The 17,923-nt window shown below is 37.3% G+C and overlaps 1 protein-coding gene across 4 annotated transcripts in view; it reads right to left on the reverse strand.

The window, feature by feature from the left end:
- The window catches only part of LOC117402388 (1-phosphatidylinositol 4,5-bisphosphate phosphodiesterase beta-4), a 163,326-nt gene that overhangs the window by 144,199 nt on the left and 1,204 nt on the right, over positions 1-17,923 (reverse strand). For all 4 annotated transcript variants that reach the window (XM_059024262.1, XM_059024260.1, XM_059024261.1 and 1 more), the window contains exon 2: positions 9,136-9,190. The gene's annotated coding sequence lies outside the window, so the exon portion shown is untranslated. The remainder of the gene's footprint in view (positions 1-9,135; positions 9,191-17,923) is intronic.

Below are 17,923 nucleotides of genomic sequence, written 5' to 3' on the forward strand. Positions count from 1 at the left end.
AATTGATAAATATAAACTATTAACATGTCTATTTTTGAAAGCATTCTTACTTTACAGCATTTTTTCACACCTGCCTAAAACTTTTGCACATTACTGTGTATATCGTGTATATATATATATATATATATATATATATATATATATATATATATATATACAGTGCCTTGCAAAAGTATTGAGACCCCTGACCAATTCTCTCATATTACTGAATTACAAATGGTACATTGAAATTTCGTTCTGTTTGATATTTTATTTTAAAACACTGAAACTCAAAATCAATTATTGTAAGCTGAAAATGGTGTTATGTTGGGAAATATTTTTAAGAAAAAAAAAAAACTGAAATATCTTGCTTACATATTCAACCCTTGTGCTGTGGAAGCTCCCAGTTTACACCGATGAAAGAAATTGCCCTAACAAGGACACAATTACCTTACCATTGGCCTCCACCTGTGAACCATTAAAGTTGCTGTCACATTTTCTGGAAAAAAACCTCACTGTTGAAGGATCATTGGTCAGGCTGTGAATCTGAAGTAAAATGAAGACCAAAGAGCATTCTACAGAAGTTAGAGATAAAGTAATACAAATGCATAGATTAGGGAAAGGGTACAAAATAATATCCAAGTGTTTGGATATCCCAGTGAGCACAGTTGGATCAATAATCAGAAAGTGGAAGCTCCATCACACCACCCAGGCACTGCCAAGAAAAGGCCGTCCCTCAAAACTCAGCACTCAAACAAGAAGGAGACTTGTGAGAGAAGCCACAGAGAGGCCAACAATCACTTTGAAGGAGCTACAGAGTTCAGTGGCTGGGAGTGGAGTAATGGTGCACCAGTCAACCATATCAAGAGCTCTGCATAACACTGGCCTGTATGGGAGGGTGGCAAGAAAGAAGACGTTACTCAAAAAGTACCATCTGAAAGCACGTCTGGAGTTTGCCAGAAAGAATGAGAGTCAACCAGCTGCGATGTGGGAAAAGGTTTTGTGGTCAGATGAGACCAAGATAGAGCTTTTTGGCCAAAACTCAAAGCGCTATGTGTGGCGCAAACCTAACACTACCCATGCCTCAAGACACACCATCCCTACAGTGAACTATGGTGGTTTCACATCAGCAGGGACTGGGCATCTTGTTAAAATTGAAGGAAGACTGGATGGAGCAAAACACAGGGAAATACAGCAAGAGAACCTGCTTCAATCCACTAAAAAACTGAAGCTTGGGAGGAAATTCACCTTTCAGCCAGACAATGATCCCAAGCACAATGCCAAAGCAACATTGGAGTGGCTCAAGAACAAAAAGGTGAATGTCCTACAGTTGTCCAGTCAAAGTCCTGATCTCAATCCCATTGAGAATCTGTGGCACTATTTGAAAACTGTGGTCCACAAGCGTCGTCCAACCAACCTGAACAACCTGGAGCAAATCTGCCAAGAAGAATGGGCCAAAATCACTCCGACTTACTTACCCCAAAAGACTTAAAGCTGTTATTGCAGCGAAAGGTGGCTCTACCAAATATTAATGTGTGGGGGTTGAATACTTATGCAAGCAAGATATTTCAGTTTTTTATTTTTCTTAAAAATATTTCCCAACATAAAACCAGTGTCACCTTACAATAATTGATTTTGAGTTTCAGTGTTTTAAAATAAAATATCAAACAGAACGAAATTTCAATGTACCATTTGTAATTCAGTAATATGAGAGAATTGGTCAGGAGTCTGAATACTTTTGCAAGGCACTATATATATATATATATATATATATATATATATATATATATATATATATATATATATATATAGTAACACAGCAGAGAGGGGGTTCATATCCTTCCTGCATAAAACATGTGCGTTTGCATAGTCTGGCTAATTGTTTAATTTATTTATTTCATTGTTAATTATCCCCTGCACCTGGTAGTAATTGTAAATTAGAACAAGGTGCAGTGTATATAAGAGGTGCAGTTAGTCTGCACTTGACTGCTGAGCAGAAGGAGACAGGAGATGTGCTCTGTTTCCAAGCAGTCATAAGAAAAGTAAGTGCTATGATAAAACTGTGTGTTTTTTGTTTATGCCAGGTAAACGGCTTAGCCGTCTTGCGAGCTAGTCAGGGACCTGCATAACTGTGTAGTTAGCGCTCCGAAGGAGCTAGGTGTTTATTTTGGTTTTTGTTTATTTTTGTTTATTAAAAATAGCGCATCAGGGCTTAAAAAAATTAATTTCTGTGTCCTGGGTCTGTGGTTTATAGGGGCAAACGAACGACTGTGAGAGCGGACGGGTTACTATATATATATATATATATATATATATATATATATATATATATATATATATACACACACACAGTATAAATACTGTAATGGTATTTGTAGTTCCAGCTATTTTGGAATTGAAAAGAAAGACAAGAAACAAGGAGACAGTTCAAGTGCCACAGAATTATAAACACAATTACCTATTTTTATGTTTTACACAGATAAGCCAAATGTTGTTTTTACACAAACAAACCAAACATAAAGAATAACTCCACTGGAGTCCTGCACTATTCATAAGAGGAAGTCCTTATGCTCCCTTACCATCCTAAACATATACAGAACTGCTCTAACCAAACTAAACACACCTGGTGATCTCTGTTCTGTTGCAGCAGATCATACTCTCACTACTTCATAAAGGATATGAATAACATGACCATTAGTCACAGACCTCAGCCTGTGTCTGAAAGAGTCTCTACTCCTTTACCCAGGGTCCTTCCTATTGCCTGACCCATTTGTTTGGCGTGTATATTAAATTACCATCCCCTAAATGACAGAACATTCAGTACATTATTACCAGCAAATAAAAAAAAGAAGAGAAAATATAAAAACTAGGGCTGTCTCATGATTTAAAAAATGTATCTTAGTAAATCTTGGTTTTAATCGTATATTAAATTGATACAATTACTACAACCATCTAATTTAAATGTGTTTTATGACTGATGCTATTATTATTAGCCTTAACTGTAAATAAAGTCGTTAAAAATGTATTTATGTATGTATTTATTTAACCAGGAAATGTACCCATTGAGACCATCACCAAAATTTACTTGGGGCAATAATTTGATCAGCAGCATACAGAGATCAGAAAACAGAATGAATAGCCTAACTATTTTTAAATGTGATTGTAAACTGAAATAAATGTGTTCTTTTTTTAATAAAAATCTAATAATTGGTAGGCTTTACATACTACGTGTAAAAAAAAAAGCAGCAGCACACTTAGCTTGATTCATGGGCTTGCAGCGATCCTGAATTTCTGTCAAAACTGGTGGGTTTAATTTGTTGTTATATTGTTGTCTGTAGCAGACGGTGTGCCGAAAGCCTCAAGAGACAGCAATGAGATTAACACATGTTAAAAAAATTAATCTAAAAAAAATTAACTAAGTTAACTGTGATTAATTGACAGCCCAAATAAAAACATTATTTTTAAACAAAATATCTATTTGAATGCATTTGCCTTCATCCCATATTAACCACTGACCCACACATAGTCCATAATGTATTGTTCTCAATCACAAAGTAATATATAGATTCAAGATTTACTGAAATGGTTCTTTTTTAATATAAAGCTCACAACTAGCTGATGATCACAAGACTCAGCTCAACTGCTACTTGATGATGGAATGCACCAACCTGTAGTATTTACCTCCAAGCAGGTCCTCCCAGCTTAAAAGTCTTGTGTGCCTTGTTCAAATAAAGGTTTTATTTAAATGTTCAAACCGGATAAAACACTCTGTTTAAATGTATGATTGTCACATGAACGATAAACTGCAAATCACCTACACTCGATACCTGCTTTTTTAGTGGATATTACAGTTGGCCTGCTAAGTGAGAAATGTAATTTACCAGCAAATCTAATCTTTTGACGATGAATGCAGTATTATTTATTTATTTCAGACTGTGAGGGTGAGACCCGCACTGTAATATCTAAATGTATGTTATTGTGTTTATGAGTGTGATTGTGATTGTGATTCTACTGGCGATAGAGCCGTGGTGTATTATGTATCGTACATGCTGCTGAGCAAGTGTATTTGACAAAGACGGTATTCATGCAGGTTACACAAAAAAGTAAAGAAACAGGTTTAGTTTAAATATATATAAATGTTTAGTGTAAATGGCATGAATGTTAAATAAGAGTTTATTTTTGTATAAAACCATTCCAGTTGTAACAATGTATTGAGTAATTGTTCAGAAAGGAGACATCCACTTATGAGTTAAATTGCGGTTTACTGAATTAACACGTTTAATAAATACAATTACACAATTTGGCCTGTGGCCTTGTCCATTGGGGCTTGGTAGCTGCCCTAATACAGGCCGACACAGACTAATTGGCTAACCAGCAGGCAGAACAAGTGGTCCTCTGGGCCACCTTCCCCTCTTTGACAAGGCACGCTGCAAAGTGGAGGCGGGGAGGAGGAGGGAAAAAAGATCAAAAACAACATGAAACTGAGGCATTGCTATTTGTAGAACGTCCTACAATGATGTAATTGGTAGGTGGAGTCTCCTATCAGAAAAACAACCAAGTTTCTAAATCCTGTTAGGATTTTAATGCGGTTGTCCTAGGAAATAAGTTGATCAAGCTCTAGAATTTAAAGGGGAGGTTCCATTGTTTCTAATGTCTACAAGCTTAGGCTGGGAAATAAGTGGATCGAGCCCAGGAAATAAGTTGATCGGCTATATTAACAAACAATAAATAATTTTAATTAATTTTGTAAGTATAATTGATATAAACGAGTAGATCGGATGTCTTCGACAGTATGACGCTAGACAAGAGAATGTGAATATCGCTGTAGATCAGATATATTAGCCTAACAAAAAATAAATAATTTAAAATTTATTTTGTAAGTATAATTTATATTAATAAGTAGATCGGATATATTCGACAGTATGATGCTATATAAGGGAATATGAATATCGCTGGAATATATATTAGCAACAAATACATAACTTAAAATGACATTTGTAAGTAGCCTGTGATATTAATGTGTATTTCTGTTTGTGTAACAAACATTAACTAGCAAAATGTGTTACTTTTTAATGTTATTTTGCAGTTCTGGAGGTGTTCTTGTTTTGGGAAGCACTACTGTATTGACAGGTATGCAAGCGATTTTCCAAAAGTTAAAGTATGAGTTTCAGTCATGGAAAAAATTGAGCTCCATGCTGCGATTACTGACTAGGCCAATTGTTGCTTATACAGTATTATTATTATTTTGTATTATGCGCTTTGTTGTTTCATTTATTTTTACATACAGTACTTTGTATAAATAGAACAGAAAACGAACAGGAGACTGGTTATCATCATGCATCCATGTCAATTACAAGTTTGGGAAGATAAAAACTAAAGAGTTAACTTCTTTGCTAAACCGTGGTAAATACTTGTAGTTCAATACCAACCAAGATAGCTGTTGTAAGGAAGACAGATCATACAGTATAATGTACTGTATATCAGCATGATTTTAAAAATGGTAAATTCCTGTAGTGCAACAACCATGTAAGACATATAACGAGAAAGAGATACAGTATATTGAACTAAAGTGATTTATCACGATTTAAAATCATGTAGATATACACATATATACTTCCTCACAAATCTTATCCCTTAGTAATACTATATATTACTGCAATTGTCACGTTTACGAAGAATATGGCTTTTATGTTAATGTATTGTGTGTAAACAACATGAGAGATTTGTTTTAATTCTCAACCTGAGAACACGACACAATTCCTTTCTAAAAAAAACTTTTGTCTGGCTATTTGTGGTTAATTTTCTTCACCACGATCCTAATTTAAAAACCACAACCCTAAACCTAGAACCTTTTTAAATAAACATAATTGTATGTGTAACAATAAATGTTAATGCTTAAGACAAAACAATGTACTGTATATACAATTTTTTTTTTCACTGGCAGTGGTAGGCCTATGTTTTGCCACGTCTAAACTGTAGTAAAGTTACAGGAGTTTAAAACAATTTACCTTATAAAGAGTCGACCATCACACATTTTAAAGTTCATACGAAAAGACAGTGGCACGAACACACACCAACATACACAGTCTTGCAAACGGTCAGATAAAAATAAAAAGCAATGCAGTGAACCTCCCCTTTAATCAAACTGTTGCTCCGCCTTACTTTTGTCTACTTTTGCATTACTGCGCTTGCACGATCAACTTATTTCCTACGACACCGTGACTTCCTGCGCATGGGGGATCATTTGTGAGCTTGTCTTGTGAAGGTCAGTCATTTTATGTATAGTGCCAAAATAAATATGTATACCTGCTAACACTACCAAGTGACTGTTTCATATGTTCCTAATAATATAACCTCCCTATTCCTGAGAGGATAATGTGATTGTGGGTGGGGGTAAGCTCAGACCATCGCCCCGTTACAGGGGGCATAGGAGTCACCTTTAATTACAGTATGTAATTGTTCCTGGGTAGTAAGTGTTATTTCCTAATTGCTTATGCCTCAAAAGTATAGAAAATGGCTATTATTCCCCACAAACTTTGCTTTTGTGACCAGTCAGAAAAAAAACAACATATGAATCCAAATTAACATGTATTTATACTAAAGTAATACAAAAATGACTACAAAAGATTTAGAAGTGAGTAGTTTTTCGGGATTTACAATTATACTGTAAATCACTTTCATGAATCAGCCCCCAAATGTAGTCTCCCATCATGTTCTCGTTATACCGTCCTTGGTAGCGGCATTCAAAGTCCAGTATATCCTGGTGGAAGCGCTCGCCTTGCTCCTCCGAGTACGCTCCCATGTTCTCCTTGAATTTATCAAGATGAGCATCAAGGATATGGACTTTGAGGGACATCCTACAGCCCATTGTGCCGTAGTTCTTCACCAGAGTCTCAACCAGCTCCACATAGTTTTCGGCCTCGTGATTGCCCAGGAAGCCCCGAACCACTGCGACAAAGCTGTTCCAAGCCGCTTTCTCCTTACTAGTGAGCTTCTTGGGGAATTCATTGCACTCCAGGATCTTCTTTATCTGTGGTCCGACGAAGACACCGGCTTTGACCTTTGCCTCAGACAGCTTAGGGAAGAAGTCTTGAAGGTACTTGAAGGCTGCCGACTCCTTATCTAGAGCTCTGACAAATTGTTTCATAAGGCCCAATTTGATGTGCAGTGGTGGCATCAGCACCTTCCGGGGGTCCACCAGTGGCTCCCACTTGTTCCTCCCCACAGAGAACTCAGTCCGCTGTGGCAAGTCCCGCCTGTGGTAGTGCGCCTTGGTGTCCCTGCTGTCCCAAAGGCAAAGATAGCAGGGAAACTTGGTAAAACCGCCTTGGAGACCCATCAGGAATGCCACCATTTTGAAGTCTCCTATGACCTTGATGCCATCTCAGAAAAATGCAGATATGTATCCACTTAGGCAGCTGGAACTAAACTGAACTGGTGGGCTTAAGGCTCCTGTATTTATACTACTATTTATATTACTGGAAAGTTCTAGAAGTTACTCCAAGTTTACTCAGCACTGAATCTATCTGGAATGTTCTGGAAAATAGGTAAATTTCAAAATATCACTGTCCTGGTCACAAAAGCAAAGGTTGTGGGGAATAATAGCCATTTTCTATACTTTTGAGGCATAAGCATTTAGGAAATAACACTTACTACCCAGGAACCAAAAAAAAAAAAAAAATTGTTACACGGTGTAAATGGATCTAAACACTGTAAAAGTTATTTATTATCGAAACCAATCAGAGGCCAGAACTTAAGCAAAAGTAGGTCACCATGACCAACATCAGGGGTTCCCAATGGCTCAAGGCCCATTGACAACCATTTGGACCCCCAGCAAATGAAATATGGTGAGAATCATTGTTATCCTTACATTACCTACCTTTTGTTCTATAATGGTACATACTGATACAGAGGGAATTGGAAATTAATTTTAAAGTACGATACAGCTGAATTTAGGGTAGTAAGTGTTACACTTGAAATAAGCCCATTGCTTGGTCCCCAGATCCAGGTTGCAAACCACTGACCTACACAGAATGTCCTTAACAAGTTTGTCACAATATAAGAGGTTCTTTAAATAATAGTCCAAAGGTTGTGCTAACGGCTAAAAGTTAAAAAGTGTGAACTGATGGAAATATATGTGAAAGAATTCCAATATGCATGCCTTTCTCCTATCTTCTGGAAAATATTTTTCAATAGCAAATTATTTAGTTCTGTGTTGCATTTAAATTAGTAGCTTAATCATTGAAGCTATTACTATGTCAATTTGAAGTATTTTAAAACAAAACAATGGATCAGATCAGTAATGTCAGTCACTTTTGTTAATTATTATGGCATGGAACGCCTCAGTATGTAAGCATAAGTTAGATAGTTTAAAGTGTGTACAATTTACAGTACTCTTGTCGAGCATGGTAAACTTATATAATATACTGTGTATTTTACGCCTTTTTATAATAATCTTACCAGACAATTAAATGTGTCATTGTGAATCTTAGTCATGTATGCATTACTGTAATTATTTGTAGCAGTTAATAGTCATTTGTTATATTCTAATGCAGTTTTACAGAAAACAAAATACGAATAGTGGTATCTGGACATTTTAGTGTTTTAATGTAACCCTCATTAACAAACATTACTGGAAACAGATAGTCTTGTAATTCCCATTTGTAAATGAATGCTGGTTAAAATATAAACATTGCTGTTGTTCTCCCAAATAACTGAACTGGAGATCATACACCCACAACGTTAATTAGGTTAACCTACATGACTGTACTACGCATAGCAATGTGTAAATAACAATTATTGCATTTACAGGGTGGCATCAGGTATTAACTCTGATTCTGCAGACACAGTTGTAATCTTTACCTGTCAACATTATTCAACTGCATAAATATGAAATAATGCTTAAATCCTCAATTTGGAATTTGTTGAAACAGTAAACATGTTGCCACCATAATCTAGGGAGGGTGAATGTTCTTTCCCTGTTTACTTTTTACTCTCCCAGCTTTTGTGGCTCCAAACTCCCTTCTGAATGATATGGTGTATAATTTTTTTTTTTGTTGTTGCTCTTGTTACAGACGTTTTAAAATGTAGGCCTATTCATCAAACGCAGCCCAAATTAAATAAAAGGTTGAATTTCTACAAATAAAATATACTTACCAAATCAGCATGGGATTATTCTTACTTTTTTTAATCAGAACGCAATCTTCTTTTCCTAAAAACAAAAGGAATGGGATTCATATTAATAAGACTTTTCCTGCTAAAGCAGTATGATATTACAAAAACAAATCAAAATACCTATTTAATACATTTTCAAGGCAGCTATGACACTTCTTTTTAGGTTGTACACGGTTTAGCAGATGCAGCTACTTCAGTTGTATTGTGCCAAGTAAAACACACACATACAGTGTCAGTACTTTCATATACCCAACTATAATAAAACCTGGACTCATACCACAATTGAACTCTCATGTTTCACTGAATTTTAGTTGGGGGCTGAAAAAATAATCCTTCAAATACCATGCTCACAAACCAATTTGTTGTTGATAAATGCTAAGTCCTTCCTCCGAGAGTTCTCAAAACAGAGGGACTTGAGCTTAAAATGATTTATTGAAACTGCCTTTTAAGCTTGTTATTTGAAAAGAAATCTGACAAACCAAGTACTAATCAAATAACAATAGAGTTTTATTATGTACATTTGGAATTTAAATGCAGTGCACAAAATAAGCATGGATGTACCATTAAATTAAAATGCTGTATCATTTTACTGTTTGCATGTAAGTCTAAGGCATTTAGATAAAGTGTGCTGAATGTAATATGCCTAAAAATGTCACAAAAATGTTTCTACAATACAGTAAAACTGTTTATGATATAGTACACCTGACAGAAAACCAGTTTCTAAAAGACTAATAGATCTAACTTTATTGTCTACATTTCTCCTTAACCACGCTATTCTCCAATACTCTGTCTTAGTACATTAGGTCAGCAAGTTAAAGATCAATATTTATTACAAATCCTACAAAGCTGAAAGCTCACTTTGTTGCTCTAACAAGACATTGGAAAATGGAAGTGGGCTGCAAATTCTATATTTGCAGTCAGTTTCCACAGACGCTTCCTATATCACTGCAATCCCAGTGTTGTGTGGAAACAGGGTTTTACTTTAGTATTTTCTGGCTGTAATCTCCAGTATAACCCATGAATATGGTTTAGATCAGGCTTGCATCCGTTGACATATGATTCCCATTCAACATTCAAGTATTCTGTAGCACTAACACTCTGATCCCACTTCAAAAATATACAGTACTTGACACAGCACTGGGTACCATAAATGAAAGTACACTCAACGTCAGTCCTGAAAGAGATGCTTAAGTGGTGTATTGCTGCCCTTCCTTTCAATTGTAAATGAAATTGTTTTAACAAACACACACTGAATACATGTGTTAAATTAAAAAGTTGTGTGACTAAGGGCAAAATGGTTGTCCCAGATTTGTAACAGGCATATATTCTATTAACTATACTTGTGTGCACGGGAGTGTGTGAAGGTGCACATAGGCTACATGTATTACAGTCAACCCATGCTGGGTGGCAATGATTGGGTGAAACTGTATAGTCAGAATTCCTACCCACCACATAAATTAAGCACCATCAACATCCAGTTCATATAATTCCCTACTTTCTGTTTTGTTGCCACTAACTTCAAACACGTTTTTGAAAAATGAATGAATGGAAAAATAAACATTAACCCTTTAATATGTATTGACAGTTTTTTTAATACAAATATTTAAAGCATACATTTATTTCAATATTTTCAGAACACTTTCTTTATTAAACAAGCCCACTCTACCCTCTGAAACACTGTCACATAACTTCACATAACTTACAACAGCAAGATCATGCCTACAATATTAGTCAAATGTACAGTAAAGATTCATTTACAATGTATGTTTCAAACATTATAGCCATTTACTTCAACTGTGTGTGTAATTATTTATCGCTCTCATCTGTTAACAAGCTGCACAAAATACAAAAACATTAATACAAACTATAGAATAACATGATGTGTTTAAATGTAAATACAATATTAAACAAAACCAAAAAAATGACCACACTTTTAAATCTGGTGGCAGATCTAATACCTTCCCAAAAACTGTTATCCCAGCTGAAAGTTTAAAGACAATGAGTAAAAAAAGCATATCTGTTCATCATCTCATTATCTGTTCATCCTATACAGTGCTGAAACCCAGGGAATGTTGTTCACATTTTTTAAATGATCATGAAGTATATACTGTAGGGAGTGTGAATAGGGTTTTACATAGCGCTGTACTGCCTGAAGTTTACATCTGCATCTTTTTATCTTATCACTGACCTCATAATATAGCCTATAGACTATTCTCTCTTTAGTTAAACATGCATCCTGCTTCTCCTCTCCTCCAGCCAATGCTATAAGACCCCAGATGAGTGGAAAATGCTTATTAAGCCTCTTGTACAATCTGTTTTCCCTCCCCTATACAGCTGTACGATTTAATTTAGGCACACCAATTTGGAATATAACCTTTGTGCTTGTCTAGCTTTTCGTATTTATGTTTTTAAGAGAAGTCATTTGAGGATTTCTCATTCAAAATCCTCCCAGCCATTATTTTATATTGGGAAGTTCCAGCAACAACGCTTTATAGCTTTCTAACCTCACTGACAAAAGCCTCTCCATTTCCTCGATTTGGTTTTCACACAAATGTGCTTTTAAAAAAAGATTATAAAGTAATGTTATAAAGTAATTATAAAGTAATGTTAGACTAAATATGTTGAAACAGAGATCTTCTTTTTCACAAAGTAAGTTTTTTAAATATTTTAATTTGGCGTAATTTTAGCTTCATATGAAACGTGTGTACAACAGAATGAATCGTAAGGTTATTAGCATAACCCTGGTTTCCTGAAATAGAAATGTAACCATTTCTGAATGGGTATTTACCTCCTAAAGACTAGAATCCTGAATATTACATACCAAAGCTGCTCTTTGAGCCTGTGATGCAGTTTTACATTTTCTATTTCAAGTATGAAATGTAACCATTATCGAATGGGCCAAAGCCGTCGCAAATGCAAGATTGTCGAACGGCCGGAATGCTACAAGGCTAAGCCAAGAGACTGCCCTGTGCGTTACCATTCGGAAACCCAGTAATTAGCTAGGGTGAAAAAATTGAGGGAGAAACTCACCTCTATGCCTGTGTTGTAGGGGTTGACTGGGAAGCTGTACTTAACACTCTAGTTCAAAAACCTGGGTTTTGAGGATCCACGACATTCAGTCTGTAGAACCTAGTGAAGCTATGGGGAGTAGCCCACACATTGCATTGCATATGTCCTTGACAGATGCACCCTGGAATAAAGCCCACAAAGTTGCCATGCCCCTGGTGGAATGGGCAGTGAGCTTTTCTGGAGGGGGCAAGTTGGCCAGCTCATAGGCAGTCCTGACCTTGTCTGTTATCCACTTGAACAGCTGCTGCTTAGACCAGCGGTTCCCCGTCTCCTTCTATGGAGAACCAGAGGGGACAGTGGGTTGATTCCTTGGAGGCAGAGATCTGTCTCTGCTCTCCAGAACCTCTCCCAGATGAAGATTACCACCTTGATGATGTGGAGCTGCTTGGAGGAGGTCCGCTGCCCAGTTGGTCACCCCGGGCCATGACAGGAGGTTCTCGTGCGCCCACAGCAAAAGCTTGCGGGCCACACGATGGAGACTGGCCGACCTGAGGCCACACTGGTGGTTGATGTACGCCACCACTGTTAGTGGTATATCTGTACGGACAAGCACGTGTCTCTCTTGAACCTGCAAAAAATTCCCTTGACCACTGATGTGAAGACCCTGCCATGGGGGGTTCCACACACTTTGCACAACCTGGCCCAAGCTGGACATGTCCATGGTGATGACCTCCCTTCTTGTGACACTGCCCAGCGCTACGCCTAGGACAGTGTTGCGCAAAGTTTTTAAATGCCACCCCCCTTTTTTAGCATGCATTTTGTCGTGCCCCCCCCTTAAAACGTTATACCATAACGTTATATTTTAACAGTTTTTCCCCCCCGATTTCATGTAAATTGCATATTTTTTCCTTAACCACAAAAAAGTCCAGATTTAGCTAAATAAATACGCGTATCATAAATTCAACATTTAAAATCAGTCTAGAAATCTTTTTTTTTGTTTACACATCGAGTGAACATTTTGACATGTTAAACCTGAGTTTCTAACAAATAAATCAGTGAATTTAAATATTTTGTTTACACTTGGCAAGTCAACATTTAGCTAACATTTCTAACAAATAAATCCACGAAAAAATACATGTAACTTAACTCTTTTTTTGTTTGTTTTGATTAAACTTGGTGATTCAACAGTTACCTGACAGATACATCTGAAAAATATTATCATTCAACAATTAAATCTTCACAAAATACAGTATGCACATCGGGAGCGAAGCGAATAACACGAATACAGCACGAGTACAAAAAATGTAGCTAGTCATGAAAAGCAAAGACTGTCTCCTTTTGCTCCTTTTGTGGAGATGAAATAAAATAAATAAAACACAGAAGAGCATGGGAACACCACACACTAAAAAAAGGAAATAGTTTAGAGAATACAACCAGCTTGTAAAAGAGCTAATGTAATTATTATTATTGGTCAACATTATTAAAACAAAGAAGCATCGTGGTAGCATGCGTACCACTGACCTAGGGGACACTGTTAGTAGGCGGTCGCGGTTCAATGTGGACTTAGCAACCCAACTGTTGAACAAGGCCTGCAGAGAGTGCATGTCCAGGAGAGCCAATCGAAGGGTCTGGGAAGCTGCAGCCATCAGGCCCAGAAGTTTCTACCTTCACTGCTCTGCTGCTATTCTCTGCACTCTGCTGTCCGACAGAGTGGCCAGCATGGATTCAGAGTTCAAGTACACTTCCAGATAGGAGGCTGTCTGGGAAGGTGTCAGTTGGCTCTTTGCATGATTCACTGTAGCGCCCAACCGTTGGAGGTGGCCGATGACAAGTTCCGTGTGGGCCTCTGCCCGTGCTAGAGACTGGGCACAATTGAGCCAGTCATCCAGATAATTGAGAACTCTGATACATTTGAGTCTCAAAGGGGCCAGAATAGCTTTCATGCACTTTGTGAAGGCACATGGAGCTAGGGATAGGCCAAATAGCAAGTCGTCTGGCCTGATTGACTGCAACAGCTGTTGCATCGTCAACATCTTGAACCTCCTCCGTCTCAGATACAGGTGGACCTGTCTGAGGTCGAGGACTGGTCTGAGGCCACCATCCCGCTTTGGCACTAGGAAGTACGAGAAGTAGGACCCTTCCTCCAACTTGAGGGCGTCTAGCATGCGAATAGCCTGTTTTTGCAGCACAGCTGCTACCTTCTGAGACACCACAGCACTTTTGAGATTGGACTACTTTTCCAGTTTAGGAACAACCTCATCTCCTGCGTGTGCTTGGAGAAAGGGGCACAAAACTCCCAGAAACTGCAGTTAACTAACTTCCCCTTGGCATGCTCTGGGCCCAGCTAGGAAGAACACCTGTCGGTCGGTTTGGTACCAGTTCAGTCTATTTAACACTGGGTTGGTACTGGTTAAGAACCGGTTCAGTACTGGTTAGGAACCTGGTTGGCACCATGCCAGTTCGGTACCAGTTTGGTGACTTTAGCACCGGGTCGGTACCAGTTTGGTGACTTTAGCACCGGGTCGGTACAGGTACGGTACCGGGTCAGAACTGGGTCGGTACCAGGACGGTACCGGGTCAGTTCGGTACAGGTTTGGTGACTTTAGCACCGGGTCGGTCGGTGACAGTTCAGTGGCTTTAGCACCGAGTTGGTACCAGGACTGTAGTGGTACCAGTGCGGTAACCTCGGTACCGGCCTGGTACCAGGTCAGGAGCGAAAGCGGATTGGTGACCTCGGTACCAGCGGGTATGGGTATGGGTCCACCTGTTCACAGTCACCGCAGGTGGTAACATACAGGGATGCCCACCTGTAAAAGCCACTGGCAAAACCACTAAGTCAGTACCAACACAAGACTGAAGGAAGCCTGCTCATTAGAATGGACCAACAGCCTTCGCAATGGTGATGCGAAAACGATGTCACCAAAACGGCATCAAGATACTGTGGTTGCAATTGCATGCAACAACAAACTGAAGCAAGTATCTCGGTCCTGCGCACTGTTGATGAGCCTCTCCAATCAGGTCAGTCTTGAAAGGAAAAATGGCACTGAGATCTGTGAGAGCAGTCTTTCATCCCTTGGGGGTGGGGTCACGACTGCATCACAGGCTCAAAGAGCAGCTTTGGTATATTCAGGATTCGGTTCTTTAGGAGGTAAATACCCATTCAGTAATGGTTACATTTCATACTTTAAAGGGAACAAATATTTTGTGTTCAATCTCATTTTACCTCAATATTGAGCATCCCAATTCCCTGCATGGCAAATTGGGTAGTCTTGTAATGTTTATGGGAAAATATTTTCAAATACATACACATTAAAGCTGAACTACCCCTATGTACTGTAAAGAAAGAAAAATATACGGTGGCAACAGCATGTTGTACTTTTCAAGAGAATTCAAAATAGTTTAACCCTTTAGTGTAGTATACCATAGCAAAACACAGCAGTCACATTAAAACACACTAAAGAACCGACAAGCATGGTAAATAACAGATACATACAGTATTGTAAAGATAAACAAACAAAAAAAAAACATTGTAAAGCACATACATCGTTTAATAAGCAAGGCAAGGAACACAAATCCACTGTGTATGTCAATTCCACAGTAATTGACATACAAGTATCATCCAGAGCAAAACTCTCCACATAGATTTAATCTCTTGTTGAATGATCGTTTGCCTCAAACTATTACAATGCTGATAGCACGTGAAGAGTACATTAGAAAGGCAGGAAAACCGCAGTGATGTGGCTTCTTTGTTTTTTTTTTAGTGATGTGAAATATTAGACAACCAAAGGTGCTGCGATGTATCCACACTAGAGGCTTTTGAGCTCTCAAAATAGTAATTCTAATCACTAATATCTATTTTTTTCAGTACTACTGTTTATCCTTATAGGATCATCTGCAGACTGTTGTAAGATTGATAAGCACAGAACTACAATACCCTTTCCATTTAATATTATATTCAATTCCAGTTATTTTTGGTAGTACACTTATCTCTACCACAGAAGGTTGTTACATACCTTTTTTAGAGTGCAGTATCTGTATTATGATTACAATGCAGAAAATATTAATTACATTTGACCTGTCCGAGAACATTGAATGCATTTGCTGTATAACACTGCTATAGTATAAAGAATAAAGACACACAAGTAACTGGTATACATGTTGTAAACCAACTGTAGAAACTGTTAATTGAATATTTAATGTAATCTAAAATATTTAGATTTGTACTGCATATATGCTGTTATAATGTTTTTGATGTTACTTCACATCTCTGCATACTTAAAAAACATACAATAAATTTCATCAACACACAAACTATATTTAAGGGACTTTAATCATGCAATAAGAACAAGTGAAGAAATGCCTGTCTAGAAATGAGAAATACTTTGTTCACTAACTGTGCTGTGCAGCTAATGGCAGTTATCCAATAAGCCAATTATTTATGGTGACTGAGTAACTGAACCAAGTTAAATCAACAGCAAATCAGACTTTCCAAAACAATTCACTGTTCACATTGTACATTTTTCATTGTGTTCAGTAATCGGACAGAGGGTCATCCATCGACAGTAACAATGTTAACTGAGTTATGATCATGTTTAAGTTAACATTACTTAATCTGAAAAATGATTTTAAATAGTTTAATTTGAATTTGTTGTTGGTCATTTCAGAAGAATGTGTACTAGAAAAAGTATTCGGGTATTCATTAACAATGAATTACTTACCAAACAAACTAAAACCACATCACAAATTGTACAGTCTCTTTCTAAAAATAATGGAAACATCTGCGTAAAATCAATAGCGGCCAGTGAATTCTGAGATGTGGGCTGTTAATATAAAAACAAAAAAATATATATATTAAGAAGGACGGGGAGTTGGGGGGGGGGGGGAGTCAAAATGTAAGTTAAAATACATTACAGTAATACATAAAATATGAATATTTTCAGTAATCTTATGTATACTTGTGCTTGCACTAATACAATGTAACAGGTTGCATACTTTACCACTTATTATTATTATTTATTTCTTAGCAGACGCCCTTATCCAGGGCGACTTACAATTGTTACAAGATGTCACATTATACATTATTTCACATTATACAGATATCACATTATTTTTACATACAATTACCCATTTATACAGTAGGGTTTTTACTGGAGCAATCTAGGTAAAGTACCTTGCTCAAGGGTACAACAGCAGTGTCCCCCACTGGGGATTGAACCCACAACCCTCTGGTCAAGAGTCCAGAGCCCTAGCCACTACTCCACACTGCTGCTACCAAGAATTACATTGTTCAGTGTGTATGCTTCAATCTTAAAACTTCTATGTTCTATAAAAAAAAAATAATAATAATTTGAATCTCAAACTTTCTTTTTGTAATACTATTAAAAACTGTACCACTGTATGTAACATCAAAACAATCTGAATATTTTAAACTGGCTGTTACTATTTCTCGAATTTAGTAGTCGTTCCACATAACTAAGGTTAATTTCATATGGTACCACCACTATAGTTGCAATGAGAACATACTTAGTACATATTTTTAAATTTGATTAAACGACGTTTTGTAAACCCACAGGGCTGTGTCACTACGGACAATACATAGTGTAAACACAGTGTACATAGTGTACAGTGTAAACTGTAGCTATGTAGTAATAGTAAACTGTATGCATAAATACAGGCCTGCAGCTGGGGCAAACTATATAGCAGGCATATATTTATATATCGGTGTTTATTTGCTGCACAAATATACACGGTGTTCTTTGTG

Source organism: Acipenser ruthenus, chromosome 5, assembly GCF_902713425.1.
Source record: "Acipenser ruthenus chromosome 5, fAciRut3.2 maternal haplotype, whole genome shotgun sequence".
Taxonomy (NCBI): Eukaryota; Metazoa; Chordata; class Actinopteri; order Acipenseriformes; family Acipenseridae; genus Acipenser; species Acipenser ruthenus.